General features: G+C 42.7%; 1 protein-coding gene across 1 annotated transcript in view; it reads left to right on the plus strand.

Annotated features, from left to right (window-relative positions):
* The window catches only part of LOC124612299 (putative glycerol kinase 5), a 394,929-nt gene that overhangs the window by 327,556 nt on the left and 47,928 nt on the right, over window positions 1-19,445 (plus strand). The gene's annotated exons all lie outside the window — the stretch shown is intronic.

The raw sequence follows: 19,445 nt of genomic DNA on the forward strand, positions 1-19,445 counted from the left end.
AAGACGAAGGCTAGTAGAAATCCTTGGGTAACAGAAGAAACATTGAATTTAATTGATGAAAGGAGAAAATATAAAAACACAGTAAATGAAGAAGGCAAAAAGAAATACAAACGTCTCAAAAATGAGATCGACAGGAAGTGCAAAATGGCTAAGCAGGGATGGCTAGAGGACAAATGTAAGGATGTAGAGGCTTATCTCACTAGGGGTAAGATAGATTCTGCCTACAGGAAAATTAAAGAGACCTTTGGAGAAAAGAGAGCCACTGAAAGAGTTGAGTCGAAACAAGGCCCCGAGAGTAGACAACATTCCATTGGAACTACTGACGACCTTGGGAGAGCCAGTCCTTACAAAACTCTACCATCTGGTGAGCAAGATGTATGAGACAGGCGAAATACCCTCAGACTTCAAGAAAAATATAATAATTCGAATCCCAAAGAAAGCAGGTGTTGACAGATGTGAAAATTAACAAACTATCAGTTTAATAAGTCACAGTTGCAAAATACTAATGCGAATTCTTTACAGATGAATCCTCGGGGAAGATCAGTTAGGATTCCGCAGAAATGTTGGAACACGTGAGGCAATACTGATCCTACGACTTATCTTAGAAAATAGATTAAGGAAAGGCAAACCTACGTTTCTAGCATTTGTAGACTTAGAGAAAGCTTTTGACAATGTTGACAGGAATACTCTCTTTCAAATTCTAAAGATGGCAGGGGTAAAATACAGGGAGTGAAAGGCTATTTACAATTTGTACAGAAACCAGATGGCAGTTATAAGAGTCGAGGGGCATGAAAGGGAAGCAGCGGTTGGGAAGGGATTGAGACAGGGTTGTAGCCTCTCCCCGATGTTATTCAATCTGTATATTGAGCAAGCAGTGAAGGAAACAAAAGAAAAATTCGGAGTAGGTATTAAAATCCATGGAGAAGCAATAAAAACTTTGAGGTTCGCCGATGACATTGTAATTCTGTCAGAGACAGCAAAGGACTTGGAAGAGCAGTTGAACAGAATGGACAGTGTCTGGAAAGGAGGATATAAGATAAACATCAACAAAAGCAAAACGAGGATAATGGAATTTAGTCGAATTAAGTCGGGTGATGCTGAGGGAATTAGATTAGGAAAGGAGTTTTGCTATTTGGGGAGCAAAATAACTGATGATGGTCGAAGTAGAGAGGATATAAAGTGTAGACTGGCAATGGCAAGGAAAGCGTTTCTGAAGAAGAGAAATTTGTTAACATCGAGTATAGATTTAAGTGTCAGGAAGTCGTTTCTGAAAGTATTTGTATGGAGTGTAGCCATGTATGGAAGTGAAACGTGGATGATAAATAGTTTGGACAAGAAGAGAATAGAAGCTTTTGAAATGTGGCACTACAGAAGAATGCTGAAGATTAGATGGGTAGATCACATAACTAATGAGGAGGTATTGAAGAGAACTGGGGAGAAGAGGAGTTTGTGGCACAACTTGACAAGGAGAAGGGACCGGTTGGTAGGACATGTTCTGAGGCATCAAGGGATCACAAATTTAGCATTGGAGGGCAGCATGGAGGGTAAAAATCGTAGAGGGAGACCAAGAGATGAATACACTAAGCAGATTCAGAAGGATGTAGGTTGCAGTATGTACTGGGAGATGAAGAAGCTTGCACAGGATCGAGTAGCATGGAGAGCTGCATCAAACCAGTCTCAGGACTGAAGACAACAACAACAACAACAACAACAACAACAACTTCTAATACCTCGGCTGAATGCTGTCCAGCCATATTCAGAGTGAGCCAAGGTGACTGACGCTCCAGCACTTGCTCTGTCCTTTTAAACCCGTGGACCACACCAGTGTGCATACGGCCGCAGAAACACAAGGCACCAGAGACATTAATTGGCGGCAAAGAGGTATGGCATATGTATGGAAATAGATCTATGGCTGGGCAGTCAATACACACAGTGATATCGATGTATTACTGTGAGCTACGCTGTTGCGACATCTTTGTGATTATATTAAAGAAATGGCGCGATTCCATGATTTGTCCATGCTGAAGCCGCTATCTCTATTAATTAAATTCATCTCCATCCAAATTCAAATTGCTTCCTTCACTACTGAGTCCCAGAAAGATGTAGTCGAGGCTAAAATTTCGACGTTATCGTACACCATAGAGTGCCCAATGTCAATACTTTGCTCTGCCACTGCAGATTTATTAGATTGTAAGATCCAGGTGTACCTGCAGAGCTCTGTGCATCTCTCCTGGACAGTATGTGTGGTCTGTCCAATGTATGAACAGCTGCAATCACAGGGGATCTTGTAAACCACAGGCTTCCACAGCACCAAATCATCTTTAATGGAACCCAGTAATGCTGCTGTCTTTGGTGGAGGGAGAAAAAACACTTTCACTTTATGTTTACTGACGATCCATCCTATTTTTGACAATAGGCTTCCCACTTATGGCAGAAAAGTCATCAATTTAAAACTGTCCTTGTCTTCTTCTGCTTTTCTTATACCCTCAGTTGGTTTCATTTCTAGTGCCTTATGCGTGTGCTGTGGAGAGTACCCGTTGGCTTCAAAAACTCTTCTCAGGTGTAGAAGCTTGTACTCCAGACTGCTCTCATCAGCAATGACATGTGCTCTGTGTACTAGAGTTCTGAGCACACTCATCGTCTGTGAAGGATGGTGGCAGCTATTTGCACGTAAATATAAATCCGTATGGGTCAGTTGTTGATATACTTCATGCCCAAAAGAGCCATCGTCTTTGTGCCTTACCAAGACATCCAAACATGGAAGGCATCCATCTTCTTCGTTTTCCACCGTGAACTGAATGTGTCCGTGAATGGAATTCCGATGATCTAAAAATTCTTTTAACTTGTCTTCACAATGGGGCCACTCTACAAACATGTCGTCAACATACCTCCAAAAAATTCCCACCTGCGTAGTTTAGAGGATCAGTGCTGAAAGGGAGTATCTAAATGGCTCACACAGTGAATTAGCTGTTGAAGTCATTTGTGTTGTGCTGGACAGTGTTTTATGCACCTACATGATCAGTGTGTGGTTTGCCACAGTTTGGTGGTGACTATGCATGTGACTAGATAGCTCGTTACTTGTAATGTCCATATAGAATGATACACAGTAATCAAAGCATAGCTGATGTACAACGTGGCTGTTTTCAGATGTGGTCTTGGCTTTTATAGGGTAGGAAATTCCTGTGATTGGACTGCAATGGGATGTGAAGAGTGGGTGTTTGGGGCAGGTTTTGTACCTGGATCGTCCAAAAGGGAGTGACCCATGGAAGCAGCTTTGGAGTAGGGATGCACAAGGATATTATGTAGGTTTAGATGGCAGGAACACTCCTTAGGATGATTTGGATAGGATTTTGAGAAGAGTAGTCTTCATCTCAGGGCACAACAAGAGGTGGTGGAAGCCCTGGTGATAAAAGTGACTGAGATTTTCAGGGCTAAAGTGATACTGGGTGATCAGAGGAGTGCTAGATGGTTGCTGGTTAACAGGTTTACTAGTGACAGAGGAGGTGACAGCACTGGAGATCTGTTTGTGGATGAGATGGATACGATGCTGCCCGTCAATGAAGTTACTGGTTAAGTTTTCACTTTACTTGGACAGCTCCTGCTTTCCACTGCAGATGTGGTGTTCATATATTTCGAGGTGATAAGGAAGAGACTTATGACATAGAATGGGTGGTAACTGTTAAAGTGGAGGTACTGTTGGTGGTTGGTACACTTGATATGAACAGGTGTGGAGAGGTGGAGATCGGCATCCAGGAAGGTGTCTCATTGAGTTGAGAAGGACCAGGTGAAAGGAATGTGAGAGTAGATGTTGAAGTTGTGGAAAAAAGAGCAATGGTTGTCCCTTTCATTAGTGTAGATAATTAAAATGTCAGTAATAAATCTGAACCACAAAATGGGTCTCACATTTTGACACATAGGAAGAATTCTTCCACATAGCCTATAAAAAAGTTGACATAGGATGCTGCCACTCAAGTAACCATGGCAGTACCATGGATTTGCTAACAGAATTTGGTCTTTGAAGGTGAAATAAGTGTGGGCCAGGGTGTGGTTGGCTTGGAGGATCATGAAAGAGGCTATTACTATCCACTCTAAGCTACTGATCTGTCTTTCTTAACGAGACATTAAAATATATCTATTTTCAAGATGATGTCTATTCACACAGTGTATTGCTACATTTCCATTTCTTTAATGAACTTGCAGAAGTCTTTGAGAACCAATAAAATGTTCTCCATGTTTATATCAATGCAATTTGACATTTTGGTGGATGGGAAATACATGTTCACAGCTTTACTATTTGTTTATTTGTCTTCATATTTCTACACCTACACTCCTGGAAATTGAAATAAGAACACCGTGAATTCATTGTCCCAGGAAGGGGAAACTTTATCGACACATTCCTGGGGTCAGATACATCACATGATCACACTGACAGAACCACAGGCACATAGACACAGGCAACAGAGCATGCACAATGTCGGCACTAGTACAGTGTATATCCACCTTTCGCAGCAATTCAGGCTGCTATTCTCCCATGGAGACGATCGTAGAGATGCTGGATGTAGTCCTGTGGAACGGCTTGCCATGCCATTTCCACCTGGCGCCTCAGTTGGACCAGCGTTCGTGCTGGACGTGCAGACCGCGTGAGACGACGCTTCATCCAGTCCCAAACATGCTCAATGGGGGACAGATCCGGAGATCTTGCTGGCCAGGGTAGTTGACTTACACCTTCTAGAGCACGTTGGGTGGCACGGGATACATGCGGACGTGCATTGTCCTGTTGGAACAGCAAGTTCCCTTGCCGGTCTAGGAATGGTAGAACGATGGGTTTGATGACGGTTTGGATGTACCGTGCACTATTCAGTGTCCCCTCGACGATCACCAGTGGTGTACGGCCAGTGTAGGAGATCGCTCCCCACACCATGATGCCAGGTGTTGGCCCTGTGTGCCTCGGTTGTATGCAGTCCTGATTGTGGCGCTCACCTGCACGGCGCCAAACATGCATACGACCATCATTGGCACCAAGGCAGAAGCGACTCTCATCGCTGAAGACGACACGTCTCCATTCGTCCCTCCATTCACGCCTGTTGCGACACCACTGGAGGCGGGCTGCACGATGTTGGGGCGTGAGCGGAAGACGGCCTAACAGTGTGCGGGACCGTAGCCCAGCTTCATGGAGACGGTTGCGAATGGTCCTCGCCGATACCCCAGGAGCAACAGTGTCCCTAATTTGCTGGGAAGTGGCGGTGCGGTCCCCTACGGCACTGCGTAGGATCCTACGGTCTTGGCGTGCATCCGTGCGTCGCTGCGGTCCGGTCCCAGGTCGACGGGCACGTGCACCTTCCGCCGACCACTGGCGACAACATTGATGTACTGTGGAGACCTCACGCCCCACATGTTGAGCAATTCGGCGGTACGTCCACCCGGCCTCCCGCATGCCCACTATACGCCCTCGCTCAAAGTCCGTCAACTGCACATACGGTTCACGTCCACGCTGTCGCGGTATGCTACCAGTGTTAAAGACTGCGATGGAGCTCCGTATGCCACGGCAAACTGGCTGACACTGACGGCGGCGGTGCACAAATGCTGCGCAGCTAGCGCCATTCGACGGCCAGCACCGCGGTTCCTGGTGTGTCCTCTGTGCCGTGCGTGTGATCATTGCTTGTACAGCCCTCTCGCAGTGTCCGGAGCAAGTATGGTGGGTCTGACACACCGGTGTCAATGTGTTCTGTTTTCCATTTCCAGGAGTGTATATCTACATTGACATCGAGATTCTAAACAACCACTATGAAGTGCATGGCAGATGATATTTCAAATGTAAAGGTTTCTTCTTATTCTATTCACATATAAACTGTGGGATGAATGAGTGCTTAAATGCCTCTGTGCACACTGTAGTTAATTTAATTTTGTCTTCATGATTATTGATGGACTGATACATAGAGGGTTGAAGAATACTTCTAGATTCTTCAACATGTGAGCTTTAGGGACAACAAATGTTTATTGAAAATAAATTGGACATTCTATTGTCTATCAGTCCACAAAACCAAACAGTAGTAGCTCCTGATTGAAATTATGTAAGTCCCACCACAACTACTTTGTTGTGAATATGTATACCAATTATAGTACTAAGCACAGTTCCGAATAAATCTTATGGTGAGGGAAATCCAACACGCATCAAATAGAAGCACTATATGGCTACATGGAAATGTTATACCAGCCTGTGGAGTGCAGGTAACTGGCCCATTACACCAGGCATGAAGTAAATCAGAAAGCACAGCAGTCAGTATCTAAACATAAGTCTAATCCAATCCAAATAAACACTAGTGGTGCTATGTTCACTTCATACAGACAATCAGATAATAGCAGCTAGCTAAGGAACTCCAAGTGACTGACCTGTTATGTTGGCAGCTTCCCCACCAAATATGCCCTCACTGGACATGGGCAATGTTATGCATACCGATACATCCACATGCTCCATTTGCACATTTTCAAGGGTTACAAAATGTTCCCTTAAATTTGCATGTAGGGACAGAACCTCCCAGATGGGTTAGGGCAGGACAGTGTGATGGAAGGGGCTGGAATCCTGGAAATGTCATGGTCAAAGAGACATCTCCGGCCACCAGTGATGATGATGATGGATGCAGAACATCCTGGGTAGGCCTAGAAGCTGCTGAGGGCAGAGTTAGCCATATGGGATGACCAAGTGGTCATCATTCTGTGACCCATGAGTGGTCAGTACTGCCTTATGGTTCTGTCAGCAGCGACAGTAGACTCCCTGAAGAGAAAAGTCACTCACTAGGGTGCCTCAACCAGAGTTGGTTGCACTACTGGTACAGCATCCCAGGTATTGTGGTCAGTAACACCACCTGGCACCCCTGCTGTTCTGCCTCAGATCCCTGGATCCACCCTTGATTCCTCCCAAATGTGCAGCCCACATGGAACTGTGTGGGTGCATACACTTTATATGCTGCATGTCAAAACAGGCAATCCAGAGGAGGATGAAGGAGCTCTGCCAGGCTTTGATCATTGATGGGCATAGACCTGTCAGAATCTAGGTAGGCATTTAGTGTAGAAGCCAATTTAGCAGACCCTAATGATTTCAAGACTTGAATTTTTAATGTACCAACAAACTGTTCTACCAGCTTGTTTGAGGCTGAATGGAAGGGGGACATGGAAAGAGATTTCATTCCATTACGGGTGTAAAATCTTTTGAAATCAGTAGTTGTGAATTGGGGAGCATTGTCAGTAACCAGCATGTGGGATGTATCCTCTGTTGTGAAAATCTAGTCGAAGTCTCCCACCATGGCCATTTTTGTTGTCTACTGTGGACAGACATACAGGAAGTGTTCATTGGCCATGTTGAAAAGCCAAACTGCTCCTCTATTAACTCAACTTCCACTTTTCCCCTCAATCTTCTTTCCTATCCTCCCCTAATCATTACATGTATAGGGTTTATGTTCCAATTAAATCACCTGCAAATTAAAAACATATTATTTCTGCCAAAATCGAATAACAATTTTTACCTAAACAAGTGGGTAGCAATGTTAGAATGTGTTTGACTGTTTCCAACACCTGTATGTGACATTTTCTATTACTGTGGCTATTGTTGTTATGTGCCCTGAGGATGTAACCTAAATAAGTGACTGCTAGCTGAAAGAAGTTGCATTTGGAATAAATATACTTTAGTCTTTTCTGGGCAAGGGTCACAAAAACCAAGTGAAGTTTACACAGTTATTCATTTGTTGTACATCTGATGACCAGAACAATGTTAAAGAAAATTTCATAACACAGAATTCTGACAATAGTCCGTTCAAGAAACCTCTGGAATATGGCGAGGGCACTGGCTATGCCAAAAGGCAACCTGTTACATTGTGTTAATGGTTTACTTGAAGTCTCTACACAACCAAAGAGATTCCCCAGGCTTCCTAACCATAATTAATGTTGAAGCCCACTGACTCTGTGAAATAGGGAACAAAATCTGTTGTTTCTAATCTATCAAGTTCAATATATCTAAAAACAAAGATGATGTGACTTACCAAACGAAAGCGCTGGCAGGTTGATAGACACACAAACATACACACAAAATTCAAGCTTTTGCAACCAACAGTTGCTTCATCAGGAAAGAGAGAAGGAGACGGAAAGACGAAAGGATGTGGGTTTTAAGGGAGAGGGTAAGGAGTCATTCCAATCCCGGGAGCAGGAAGACTTACCTTAGGGGGAAAAAAGGACAGGTATACACTCGCGCGCACACACACACACACACACACACACACACACACACACACACATATCCATCCGCACATACACAGACGCAGACTCTAAGGTAAGGTAAGTCTTTCCACTCCCGGGATTGGAATGACTCCTTACCCTCTCCCTTAAAACCCACATCCTTTCATCTTTCCCTCTCCTTCCCTCTTTCCTGATGAAACAACCGTTTGTTGTGAAAGCTTGAATTTTGTGTGTATGTTTGTGTGTCTATCAACCTGCCAGTGCTTTTGTTTCGTAAGTCACATCATCTTTGTTTTTAGATATATTTTTCCCACGTGGAATGTTTCCCTCTATTATATTCCTATCAAGTTCAATCTTACCTTTATCCTTAATGGTCCATGGAATTGGGTGAGATTTACAGAATTGTGGACTTGCTGTTGAATTAAGACAGTGTGGACCTGAAAGTCACCCTTTGTCCCCAAATGTGGCCCACAATGGCACATATCACATACAAAATACATCAAATGGCTTCACAGGGTACCAACAAGAATAAGTACATTTCATTAAGTAATGAAAATCCAAAGGCAGAGTACACCAAGGAGAGAATGGTCTTGATCAGTGGATCTGTCACAACCCAAAATGACAACATTCAAGTCACCTAATTATACGTGATATCTGCTGAACAAACCTAAAAGTGGTGATACCTCATGGCAGCCACAGTCCCACAACTTTGACTGCACTTTGCTGAGCAAGGGAGTGCCCATATTAAAGTAAGCAGACTGGTTAATGACTGAGACTGATGTGCTGGTATTAGTAAGAAAAGTCACTGGAATGTCTTGCACTTTTGCATGTAACAAAGAACTGGCTGTAGCCAGTGCCTAGTGCCCACAGCACTATGATATGCTTCTGCATTATGACCTCTGCGTAAACACTTACAGCACTCATCCCCATAATGTCAACTTTCCCATCTGGAATCCAAGGATAAACTAACAAGGCAACTTGGAAACAAATTGTATCATTGCAAATGGAGCCTGGTACTAGCCCAGATCAGCGGAGAATAGTGCCAGTTGGCTGCTGCGGAATGGATTTTGTTTACCACTTTAGAGTCTTTTATGTAAATGCATGGCACTGTATCAGTACAGTTCTGGACCACATGTGAACAAAGTCTGCTGGAAAAGTTTGTTGCACAAATTGTGATATTTCACACACACACACACACACACACACACACACACACACACACGAATTTATGTTTACTATTCATCTCCTGCAAATCTGGAATCCAAAATTAATAACTTACAGCATGTGATCTGCAGTGATGTAAAAAATGTAGCTTTGCTGCTACCACATGGATTTTGTTGGAAAAAAAGTTGAATAATAAACAGAACATGTCAGACATTGGAAACAGCAGTGGTGGTCATGATTTACTTCATAGAGGCAGAGTCAGATAGCAGCTAGTGAAAGAAAAACTGAGATCCCGTCAACCTCTGTTTGGCCTTGTATTTGTCCATTACAGAATTTCATATAACTGGCCTGTGATATTGGTGGCTCCCTAGTAGAAGGTGCCCTTCCCAGACATGAGTGATGGCATGTGTATCAGTGCGTCTGTATTTCCGTTTATACATGATGGGGCTACTAAAGTTTACTTACTCTAGTCCTTGAAATTTTGTAAGTAGCCATTCATGGGATTATTTGCACCTATCTCCAAAAATCTGTCAGTTCAAATTTTTAAAACATTGCTATGGTGCTCTCTCAAAAGTCAAGCAAACCTGTCATCTTTCCTGCTGCCTATCTTAGTTTACTTCCAGTATCTGCTGTCGGTCCTGTTTAGTATGGGTACCACACAACTGAACAATGTACTAAGATTGGGGATGCCAGTGAATAGTCCCCTTTTTAGCCTGGCTGCATTTTCCCAGTACCTTGCCAATAAACCAAGGTCTGCTTCCTGACTTAGTTACAACTCAACGTATGTTATCATTCCATTTCATGTCCCTACAAAATGTTACACAAAAATATCTGAATGAGTTGACTGATTTTAAGTGTGAATCATTAATGTAGTTAGATGTAGATTATTTTCATTTTGTGAAGCACACAATTCATCATTCCTGTACAGTTAAAGCAGGTTATCAGTGTCTGCACTGTAATTTGAACAGCCTTTTCTTTAGACTCATTGGGAGTGATATGTAGGAGACAGAAATATATTCCTAGATTCTTCATTCTTGTAACTTTGTTAAAAGGTTTTTGCAGGATAATTTGCATCTCTCTTATAGCGTGTCTCAATTCAAGTTTTTTCGTATTTCTGTTATGATCCCCCAAGTAAACATTTGACAGAAGTTTGGTTTATGTCAATAAATTCTGCAAAAATTCCATATGATATAGTCTTTTAATTCTTTTCTGTTCTAGGAAAGACCATGGTTAGGATGTTACTCATTTCAGGGCATGATGAGATACACTCAGATTCCTGGTGAAGGATATAGATCAGTTGTTCCAGTCCAGGGTGATACTGGGTGACTGGGGAGGGGTGAATTGGGGAGGTGGGTCTCCTTTGTAGCTGTTTTTTGGGAGTGGTGGGTGGATTGGGAGTGTGTGAGGATATGGAATGGGTAATCTGTTTGTGGACTAGGTTGGGGGGGGGAGTGCCTGCCTGCCTGCCTGTGAAGGCCTTCGTGAGACCTTGAGCATACTGGGAAAGTGAGTTCTCATCATTGCAGATGTGTTATCTACAGGTGGCTAGGCTTTATAGAATGGATAATTTTTGGTGTGGAAGGGATGGCAGCTGTTGAAATGCAGGTACTGCTGGTGGTTAGACATTTTAAAGTGAACAGATGTATGGATGTAGCTTTCAGAGAAGTGGAGGTTAACATCCAGGACGGTGGCACATTGGGCTGAGGTGGACCAAGTGCAGCAGATATGGAAGTTGTTGAGTTTGTGAAGAAATGTGGATAGGGTGTGTTGGCCCCGAGACCAAATCATGAAGATATCATTAGTGAAACTGATATCGGTTTGGGAGTTGGGAGTTTTGAGAGATTAGGAAGGTTTCATCTGTATGACTCATAAACAGGATGGCAAATGAGGGCATACATGGCTGTGCCGTGAATTTCTTTGTATACCTTCCCTTCAAACAAAAAGTAGTCATGAGTCAGTATATTGTTGGTAAGAGGTATAAGGATGTTAGGAGAGGTAGAGTTAGGTAGCAGCCATGCTATGGGCATGAGGGATGTTAGTGTATAGGGGGGTGGCATCAGCAGTGACAATTTGGGATCCAGGACATAAAGAGGTGGGGATGGTGGATGGTTGGTATCTTTGATGTGGGAGGCTAGGTTTCAGGCAAATGGTTGGTGGTGTGTGTCAACAAGAGCAGAAATTCTTTCAGTGGGCACACAATAGCCAGCTATATTGGGATGTCAAGGATTGTTGGATTTGTGGGTTTTGGGGAGAATGTAGAAGGTGTGCATGTAGGGTGTCGTTAGGGTGAGGATGGAACTGGACTCATGGGAGGCATTCTGGGAGGGGCCTATGGATTTCAGTAGGGACTGGAAGCTTGGTGGATATTGGGATGGGGTCACTATGGCAGAGCTTGTAGGTGGAGTAGTCACACAGTTAGTGGATGCCTTCTGTCAGGTAGTCACTGTGACTCATCATGACAGTGGTGGAACCTGTGTCTGCAGGGAGGATGATTAGATTAGGTATGACTATGCTGCATGCTGTTCTAAATACCACCCATCCACCAGATCACAGTTATCACACTTTCCCAACAAGTAACCACTACATTTCACCACTGAATCCATCCATACCTCCTCACACATTGCTCTGTCAGAAATTTAGGTCTTTCCTTCTTCTTGCCCAAGTGTGTTAACAACTTACATGTGATCAGATGCTATCAGGTTACAAGGCCATCTATTGCTCCCAGCACAGTTTCTTCCATCCTTTTCGCTACCCAAACTTATGCTATATTATCCAGTTTCTCTTATTACCACCTAATGCTTCCACTCACCCATGCCCTGTGTCACCATTTCCTAATAGCATCCTACCATAGTGGACTCCTGCTCCATCTATCTGCACCAGTTCAAGAAGTAATGTTTTGCCTGGCTAAAACAGTCCCACATCCTATTCCTTAAATGCTGTCTAAGGCATGAAGCTGCCCCCAACAGCATAACTATAAAAATCCCCTTTTCTGGATCCCACCCCTCCTTTTACAATGACCTTCACTTTTTCAGATTCTGCCAATCCCTATCCCTCACAAATCTGATACTGAACAAACACCTTTCCATGGTACAGGCATTCCAGAACCAGGTCTACTCCCTCCACAAGATACTGTTACTGGGCAATTCTCACTACATACAGAACATCTCCAAAATTGAAACCGTTATACTCCAACAACTGGAAAAGCATTCTGAACAGCACTTCCATAAACTGTCCAACCTTTTAACATCCTACTACTGTCTTGGGGCACTACTATCTATCAACACCCATCCTATTCACAGTGAACTCCCATACCAACACCTCATGGCACGCAGACCTTACGTAGCTGACCTCTTCACTTTACTACATCCTCCAAAATTCCCTCGCAAAATCCTACAAAACACAGGACCCAAGCAAACCCAAAACACTGTTGTTAAACTTTTCACCAAAAATTACAGTCCCACAGAAGTTTTGGTCCTATCTGAAGGCCTGTCCCTCAGTTCCATGCTCAAGTTTAATTATGTAGAACCTGTCAAAGACCTTCTCTCGTTTGCCCAATCCCTCCAGTGTAAACGCGTCTTTGCCACCAATCCCTCCAACCAAAGCCATCCTAGCTCCAACAGTGAAACTTGCCTCTCCCAGTCCATACCACCATCCAACCATGAACCTGCCCCTTCCACCTAACCATCCTGTGGTCACCTTCCAGTAATTCTTTACCTCCAACTTGGCTTCACTGTCCTTCTCCAGATCCCTTCCCAAGAGCACTAACCTTTCAACAGACAAAAGGACAACCATACGCAACCCAAAAATCGGTCTTGACCTAATCATCCTCCCTGCAGGCAATGGCTCCACTACTATTGCAAGGAGCCACAGGGACTCCCCCAACTGTCTGGCTACTCACTTACAAGCTCTGCCATAATGGTCCCATCCCAGAAGTCCAACACAACTCCAATTCCTACTGAACTCCATAGACCCTTTCCAGGGCCTCTCTCTTGAGTCCAGTTCCCTCCTCACCCCAACAACACCCCTTACATCCACCTTCTACATACTCCTCAAACCCAACAATACTGGATGTCTCTTTGTAGCTGGAAATTGTGCACCCCATTAAAGAATTTCTGCTCTTATTAACCAACACCACCAACCAATTGCCTGGAAACTAGCCTCGCACATCAGAGGTACTAACCAACTCCATCACCAACTCTCCACCATCCTCATCCCATTACCTCTGAGATCCCTCCTTGTTACTGTTGATGCCACTTCCCTATACAACAACATCCTGCATGTGCTTCGCCTTGCTGTTATTGGACTCTACTTCTCTCAATGTCCTTCAGACTCCACACCCACCACTTCATTCCTTATACACCATAACAATTGCATACTAACACCTAGCCAGGGGCACCTATATGGCACCCACCTATATGAAACTGTTTACGGGCCATCTAACCTCTCAAAACTCACAACCCCTGTGGATGACATACGCAGTGACAAGAACAAATTTCCCATGCCATATTCTCACACACTCCCAAACCTCCCAGTACCCCCAAGAATCAGATAAAAAGGAGTGCTGCCCTTGACACCCAGTATTGCCTTGGACAGGAACAACTGAACCATATCCTTCACCAAGGCTTTCATTATCTCTCATAATGCCCTGAAATGAGGAACATTCTACCTAGGACACTACCCACCCATCCCAAAGTGGTTCTCCATTATCCACCCAACCTATACAACATCCTAGTCCATCCCTATGCCTCTCCCATAGCAAAATTCTTGCTGCAGGGATCAAATCCCTACGATCCCTGTGACAGACCAAGCTACGAGACCAGCCGAATCCACCCACCCAGTGCCCCTACTCACCTTGTCACAGGCTAATCCTACCCCATCAGAGGCCAAGCCACCTGTGGAAGCAGATATGTCATATAACAACTCTGTTGCAAACATTACACAGTTCTTTGCATCAGTACAACTACCAACAAGCTGCCCACCAGGACAAATGGCCACCAGAAAGTGTTTCTAATAGCACAGTTGATGAACCGGTGGAACAACATGAGCTGAGCACAATGTGCCCAGTTTCAACAGTTGTTTCACAATGCTGGCCATCTGGATCATTCCCTCTGCCACCAGCTTCCCTGAATTGTGCAGATGGGAATTATCCTTACAACACCCGCTCCTCTCCTGTAATCATTCTGGCCTCAATCTCCAGTAGCCACTGTCTCTGCACCCAACAGTTTGTCCTTCCTCCATCCTGTCATCCCTTCTCAATTTGCATCCCCATGTCACCTTCACCATGCACCACTCCCCATTGGCTCTGGCAGCCATGCATCAGATGCCTGACTTGTATTGCTACCCCTCCCTCCCACACTCCTAGCCTGCGAACCGGCTGCCTCCCTCCAAACTGTTACTGTCCCATCCCCCCAAAGCCCACTTCCTGCCTCTCACCTCACTCTCCCTCTACAGACATCACTTGACACTGCTCCCTCCACAACCTAGTCCTCCTGCCAAAATGCAGCACTGTGTGTGTGTGTGTGTGTGTGTTTTACTCTAGCTCATAAAAGGGTTACTCCAAAAGCTACTAAGTATTATTTCTTTTGTGTGCGCCTATCAACAACCCATGAGTGGCCTCCTTTAATACAAAAGTAATCACATTCTAAATTGGTGTTCCATCACCACCCAGCCTAAACAATATCCTAGTCCATCCCTATGCCGCCCCCACTCCCAAGACCTTGTCCGTGGAAGACCAAGGTGGAAGATCTGCCCAATGCACCCACCCAGCACCTCACACTCCAGTTCTCTCACTGACCTATCCTACCCAGTCAGAGGCCATGCCACCTGTGAAAGCAGCCACATCGTCTATCAACTCTGCTATGAACACTGCCAGGTTTTTATGTTATGACTAGCAACTGACTGTCCAACTGGTAGAATAGCCACCGTCGAACTGTTGCCAGGAACACAGTTGACCACTCGACTGCACAACATGCAGCTAAGCACAGCATGCCCAATGTCAATGGCTGCTTCATAACCTAGGCCATCTGGGTCCTTCTCTTCACCACCAGCTTCTCTGAACTATGCAGCTGGGCATTATCCTTACAACACATGCTGATCTCCTGTAATCATTCTGGCCTCAATCTCCAATTCCACTTTGTCTCACATAGCCCTTCACCTAACATTTTCCCATTCCTCAGTCCTGTCACCCCCTCCAAATTCACATCCTGACATCACCTTCAACATGCACCACTCCCTACCAGCTCCAACAACTATGCATCAGATACCTAGCCCGTTTACCTGCTATGTCTCCTTCCCACACTCCTAGATGGCAATCTGGCTACCTCCCTCCAAGCCACTAGCCACCCACCCCGATCCCTCTCCCTACCTCCCACCTCTCTCTCCCTTTACCCAACCTTCCTGATACTACATCCACCACAACATAGTCGACCTGCTAAAATGTGGCATTTTTACTCTAGCTGGCACAACTCAGTGCTTCCGCCTTTTGGTGTGTGGTGTTCTTTAATTCAAAGGTACTTAATTCTTTTCTCTCAGTCAATATTGTTGTGTTTCTTCTGAAAACTTTGTCATTTTATGTTTTAATTATTTATAGCTCCTTTGTGGTTGTTCAACTGTGTTGTAATACCATCTCGTATCTCACATTTAAGGGTGCAGTTCTTTCATTCTTTAGAGTCTTAAACTACCTTGTTGTTTATTTTCTTTGTTTGTATGTAAATTCCCTGAAGCAGTGAAACAAGATGTTCAGCTCTCATTAATTTGGTCTTTAGTTTCATTATAGCTACAATCCTGTAATCACTAGAAATTCTGATCAGGTTTAAAGCTGAACTATGATGCATTATTTCTGTGTAATTTGAATATAATCCAGGACATTTATTATTCCATTTCATGTTAATTTTTTGTGTGTTTTTATTTTTTGTTAGAAAAACCATTTTTTTGTTTGCAAAAACACATTTTTCTTAGTGAAATCCGCTTATGTGTTGGAAGCCTTCATAAACAAAAACCTGGAGTTCATTGTAAGCAAGGTGTGGGATGCAGAACTCTGTTTGATATCAATGTATATCTGTCAGTTAGGAAATGCCATGGACCAGTTACAATGTGGTGTTCTGATGCCATGACCAAAAGACAAATGCATGTAAAGAGGAACATGACCAGTGTAGGGAATTGAGTTAGAATGGATATGACGGTATGTTGTCATGTTGCAAACAATATAGTACTGTGTAGTTAGAGCCCAGATAGTGATAGTTGTGGAAAAACTGTGCAGAAGAATAGAATTATTAACCTGGCTAGATGCCCAAAATTGTGTATTTAAATTGTCTAAAGCTTTCCGCACAATCAACTAACTGTTTGGCATATAAACTTACATTGAGTGGCTTTTTCTGGTATCTTTTTTCCCCCACTTGCTGCTGCCAAATGTTTTGCATTATCATTATTATTATTTCTTTCTTTTCTCAGACGTTATGTCTGGTCAAAAATGGAAAGTGACGCGGACCTTGATCAAGCGTGACTTCCTTTTAACTGTATGGAATATGTTATATTGCATTTAAGAACTTTCGGGTAATTGAACATGTATCAATAATTACGGATTTCTGTAGTTGTATATATTAGTTTGGCTATAGCTGTATTGCATTGATGTACTGGTGGATATTGTGTGGTATGACTCCTGTAGTTGATAGTATAATTGGTATAATGTCAACTTTATCCTGATGCCACATGTCCTTGACTTCCTCAGCCAGTTGGATGTATTTTTCAATTTTTTCTCCTGTTTTCTTCTGTACATTTGTTGTATTGGGTATGGATATTTCGATTAGTTGTGTTAATTTCTTCTTTTTATTGGTGAGTATGATGTCAGGTTTGTTATGTGGTGTTGTTTTATCTGTTATAATGGTTCTGTTCCAGTATAATTTGTATTCATCATTCTCCAGTACATTTTGTGGTGCATACTTGTATGTAGGAACGTGTTGTTTTATTAGTTTATGTTTTATGGCAAGTTGTTGATGTATTATTTTTGCTACATTGTCATGTCTTCTGGGGTATTCTGTATTTGCTAGTATTGTACATCCACTTGTGATGTGATCTACTGTTTCTATTTGTTGTTTGCAAAGTCTGCATTTATCTGTTCTGGTATTGGGATCTTTAATAATATGCTTGCTGCAATATCTGGTGTTTATTGTTTGATCCTGTATTGCAATCATGAATCCTTCCGTCTCACTGTATATATTGCCTTTTCTTAGCCATGTGTTGTATGCGTCTTGATCGATGTGTGGCTGTGTTAGATGATATGGGTGCTTGCCATGTAGTGTTTTCTTTTTCCAATTTACTTTCTTCGTATCTGTTGATGTTATGTGATCTAAAGGGTTGTAGAAGTGGTTATGAAATTGCAGTGGTGTAGCCGATGTATTTATATGAGTGATTGCTTTGTGTATTTTGCTAGTTTATGCTCATTCTAGAAAGAATTTTCTTAAATTGTCTACCTGTCCATAATGTAGGTTTTTTATGTCGATGAATCCCCTTCCTCCTTCCTTTCTACTTAATGTGAATCTTTCTGTTGCTGAATGTATCTGATGTATTCTATATTTGTGGCATTGTGAGCGTGTAAGTGTATTGAGTGCTTCTAGGTCTGTGTTACTCCATTTCACTACTCCAAATTAGCAGGTCAATATCGGTATAGCATAAGTATTTATAGCTTTTGTCTTGTTTCTTGCTGTCAATTCTGTTTTCAGTATTTTTGTTAGTCTTTGTCTATGTTTTTCTTTTAGTTCTTCTTTAATATTTGTATTATCTATTCCTATTTTTTGTCTGTATCCTAGATATTTATAGGCATCTGTTTTTTCCATCGCTTCTATGGCGTCACTGTGGTTATTCAATATGTAATCTTCTTGTTTAGTGTGTTTTCCCTTGACTATGCTATTTTTCTTACATTTGTCTGTTCCAAAAGCCATATTTATATCATTGCTGAATACTTCTGTTATCTTTAGTAATTGGTTGAGTTGTTGATTTGTTGCTGCCAGTAGTTTTAGATCATCCATGTATAGCAAATGTGTGATTTTGTGTGGGTGTGTTCCAGTAATATTATATCCATAATTTGTATTATTTAGCATGTTGGATAAGTGGGTTCAGAGCAAGACAGAACCAGAAACGACTTAATGAGTCTCCTTGGTATATTCCACGCTTAATCTGTGTTGGCTGTGATGTGATATTATCTGAATTTGTTTGGATATTAAGTGTGGTTTTCCAGTTTTTCATTACTATGTTTAGGAACTGTATCAATTTAGGATCTACTTTGTATATTTCCAATATCTGTAGTAACCATGAGTGGGGTACACTATCAAAAGCTTTTTGGTAATCAATGTATGCGCAGTGTAGCGACTTTTGTTTAGTTTTAGCTTGATATGTCACCTCTGCATCTATTATCAGTTGCTCTTTACATCCTCGTGCTCCTTTGCAGCAGCCTGTTGTTCTTCATTTTTAATTTTGTTCTGTGTTGTATGTGTCATTAATTTCTGTGTAATGACTGAAGTTAATATTTTGTAGATTGTTGGTAGGCATGTTATGGGGTGATATTTAGCTGGGTTTGCTGTGTCTGCTTGATCTTTAGGTTTCAGATAAGTTATTCCATGTGTAAGTGTATCAGGGAATGTGTATGGGTCTGCAATGTAACTGTTAAATAATTTAGTTAGATGTGAATGTGTTGAGATGAACTTCTTTAGCCAGAAATTTGCTATTTTATCATTTCCAGGGGCTTTCCAATTGTGCGTAGAATTAATTGCTCGGGTGACTTCATGTTGCAAAATTATCACTTCAGGCATTTGTGGTATCATCTTGTATGAGTCTCAAGATTTTAAACATGGCTGCAGCAGCAACTGTTAAAATTCTTCACAATATGAGTCTGTTTCTGCTTGTATCCACCGTGGAAGCCTGTTATGTTGTACCGGGTTTGACCATATATTGCCCCAGAAGTGTTCCATGTCTGTTATGTTTGGTGGATTGTCTATTTTAATGTGTGTGTTATCTACTGTTTGGTAAAATTTCTTTTGGTTTGTGTTGAATGTTTGGTTTTG

The sequence above is a fragment of the Schistocerca americana genome, chromosome 4, assembly GCF_021461395.2.
Source record: "Schistocerca americana isolate TAMUIC-IGC-003095 chromosome 4, iqSchAmer2.1, whole genome shotgun sequence".
NCBI classification, from domain to species: Eukaryota; Metazoa; Arthropoda; class Insecta; order Orthoptera; family Acrididae; genus Schistocerca; species Schistocerca americana.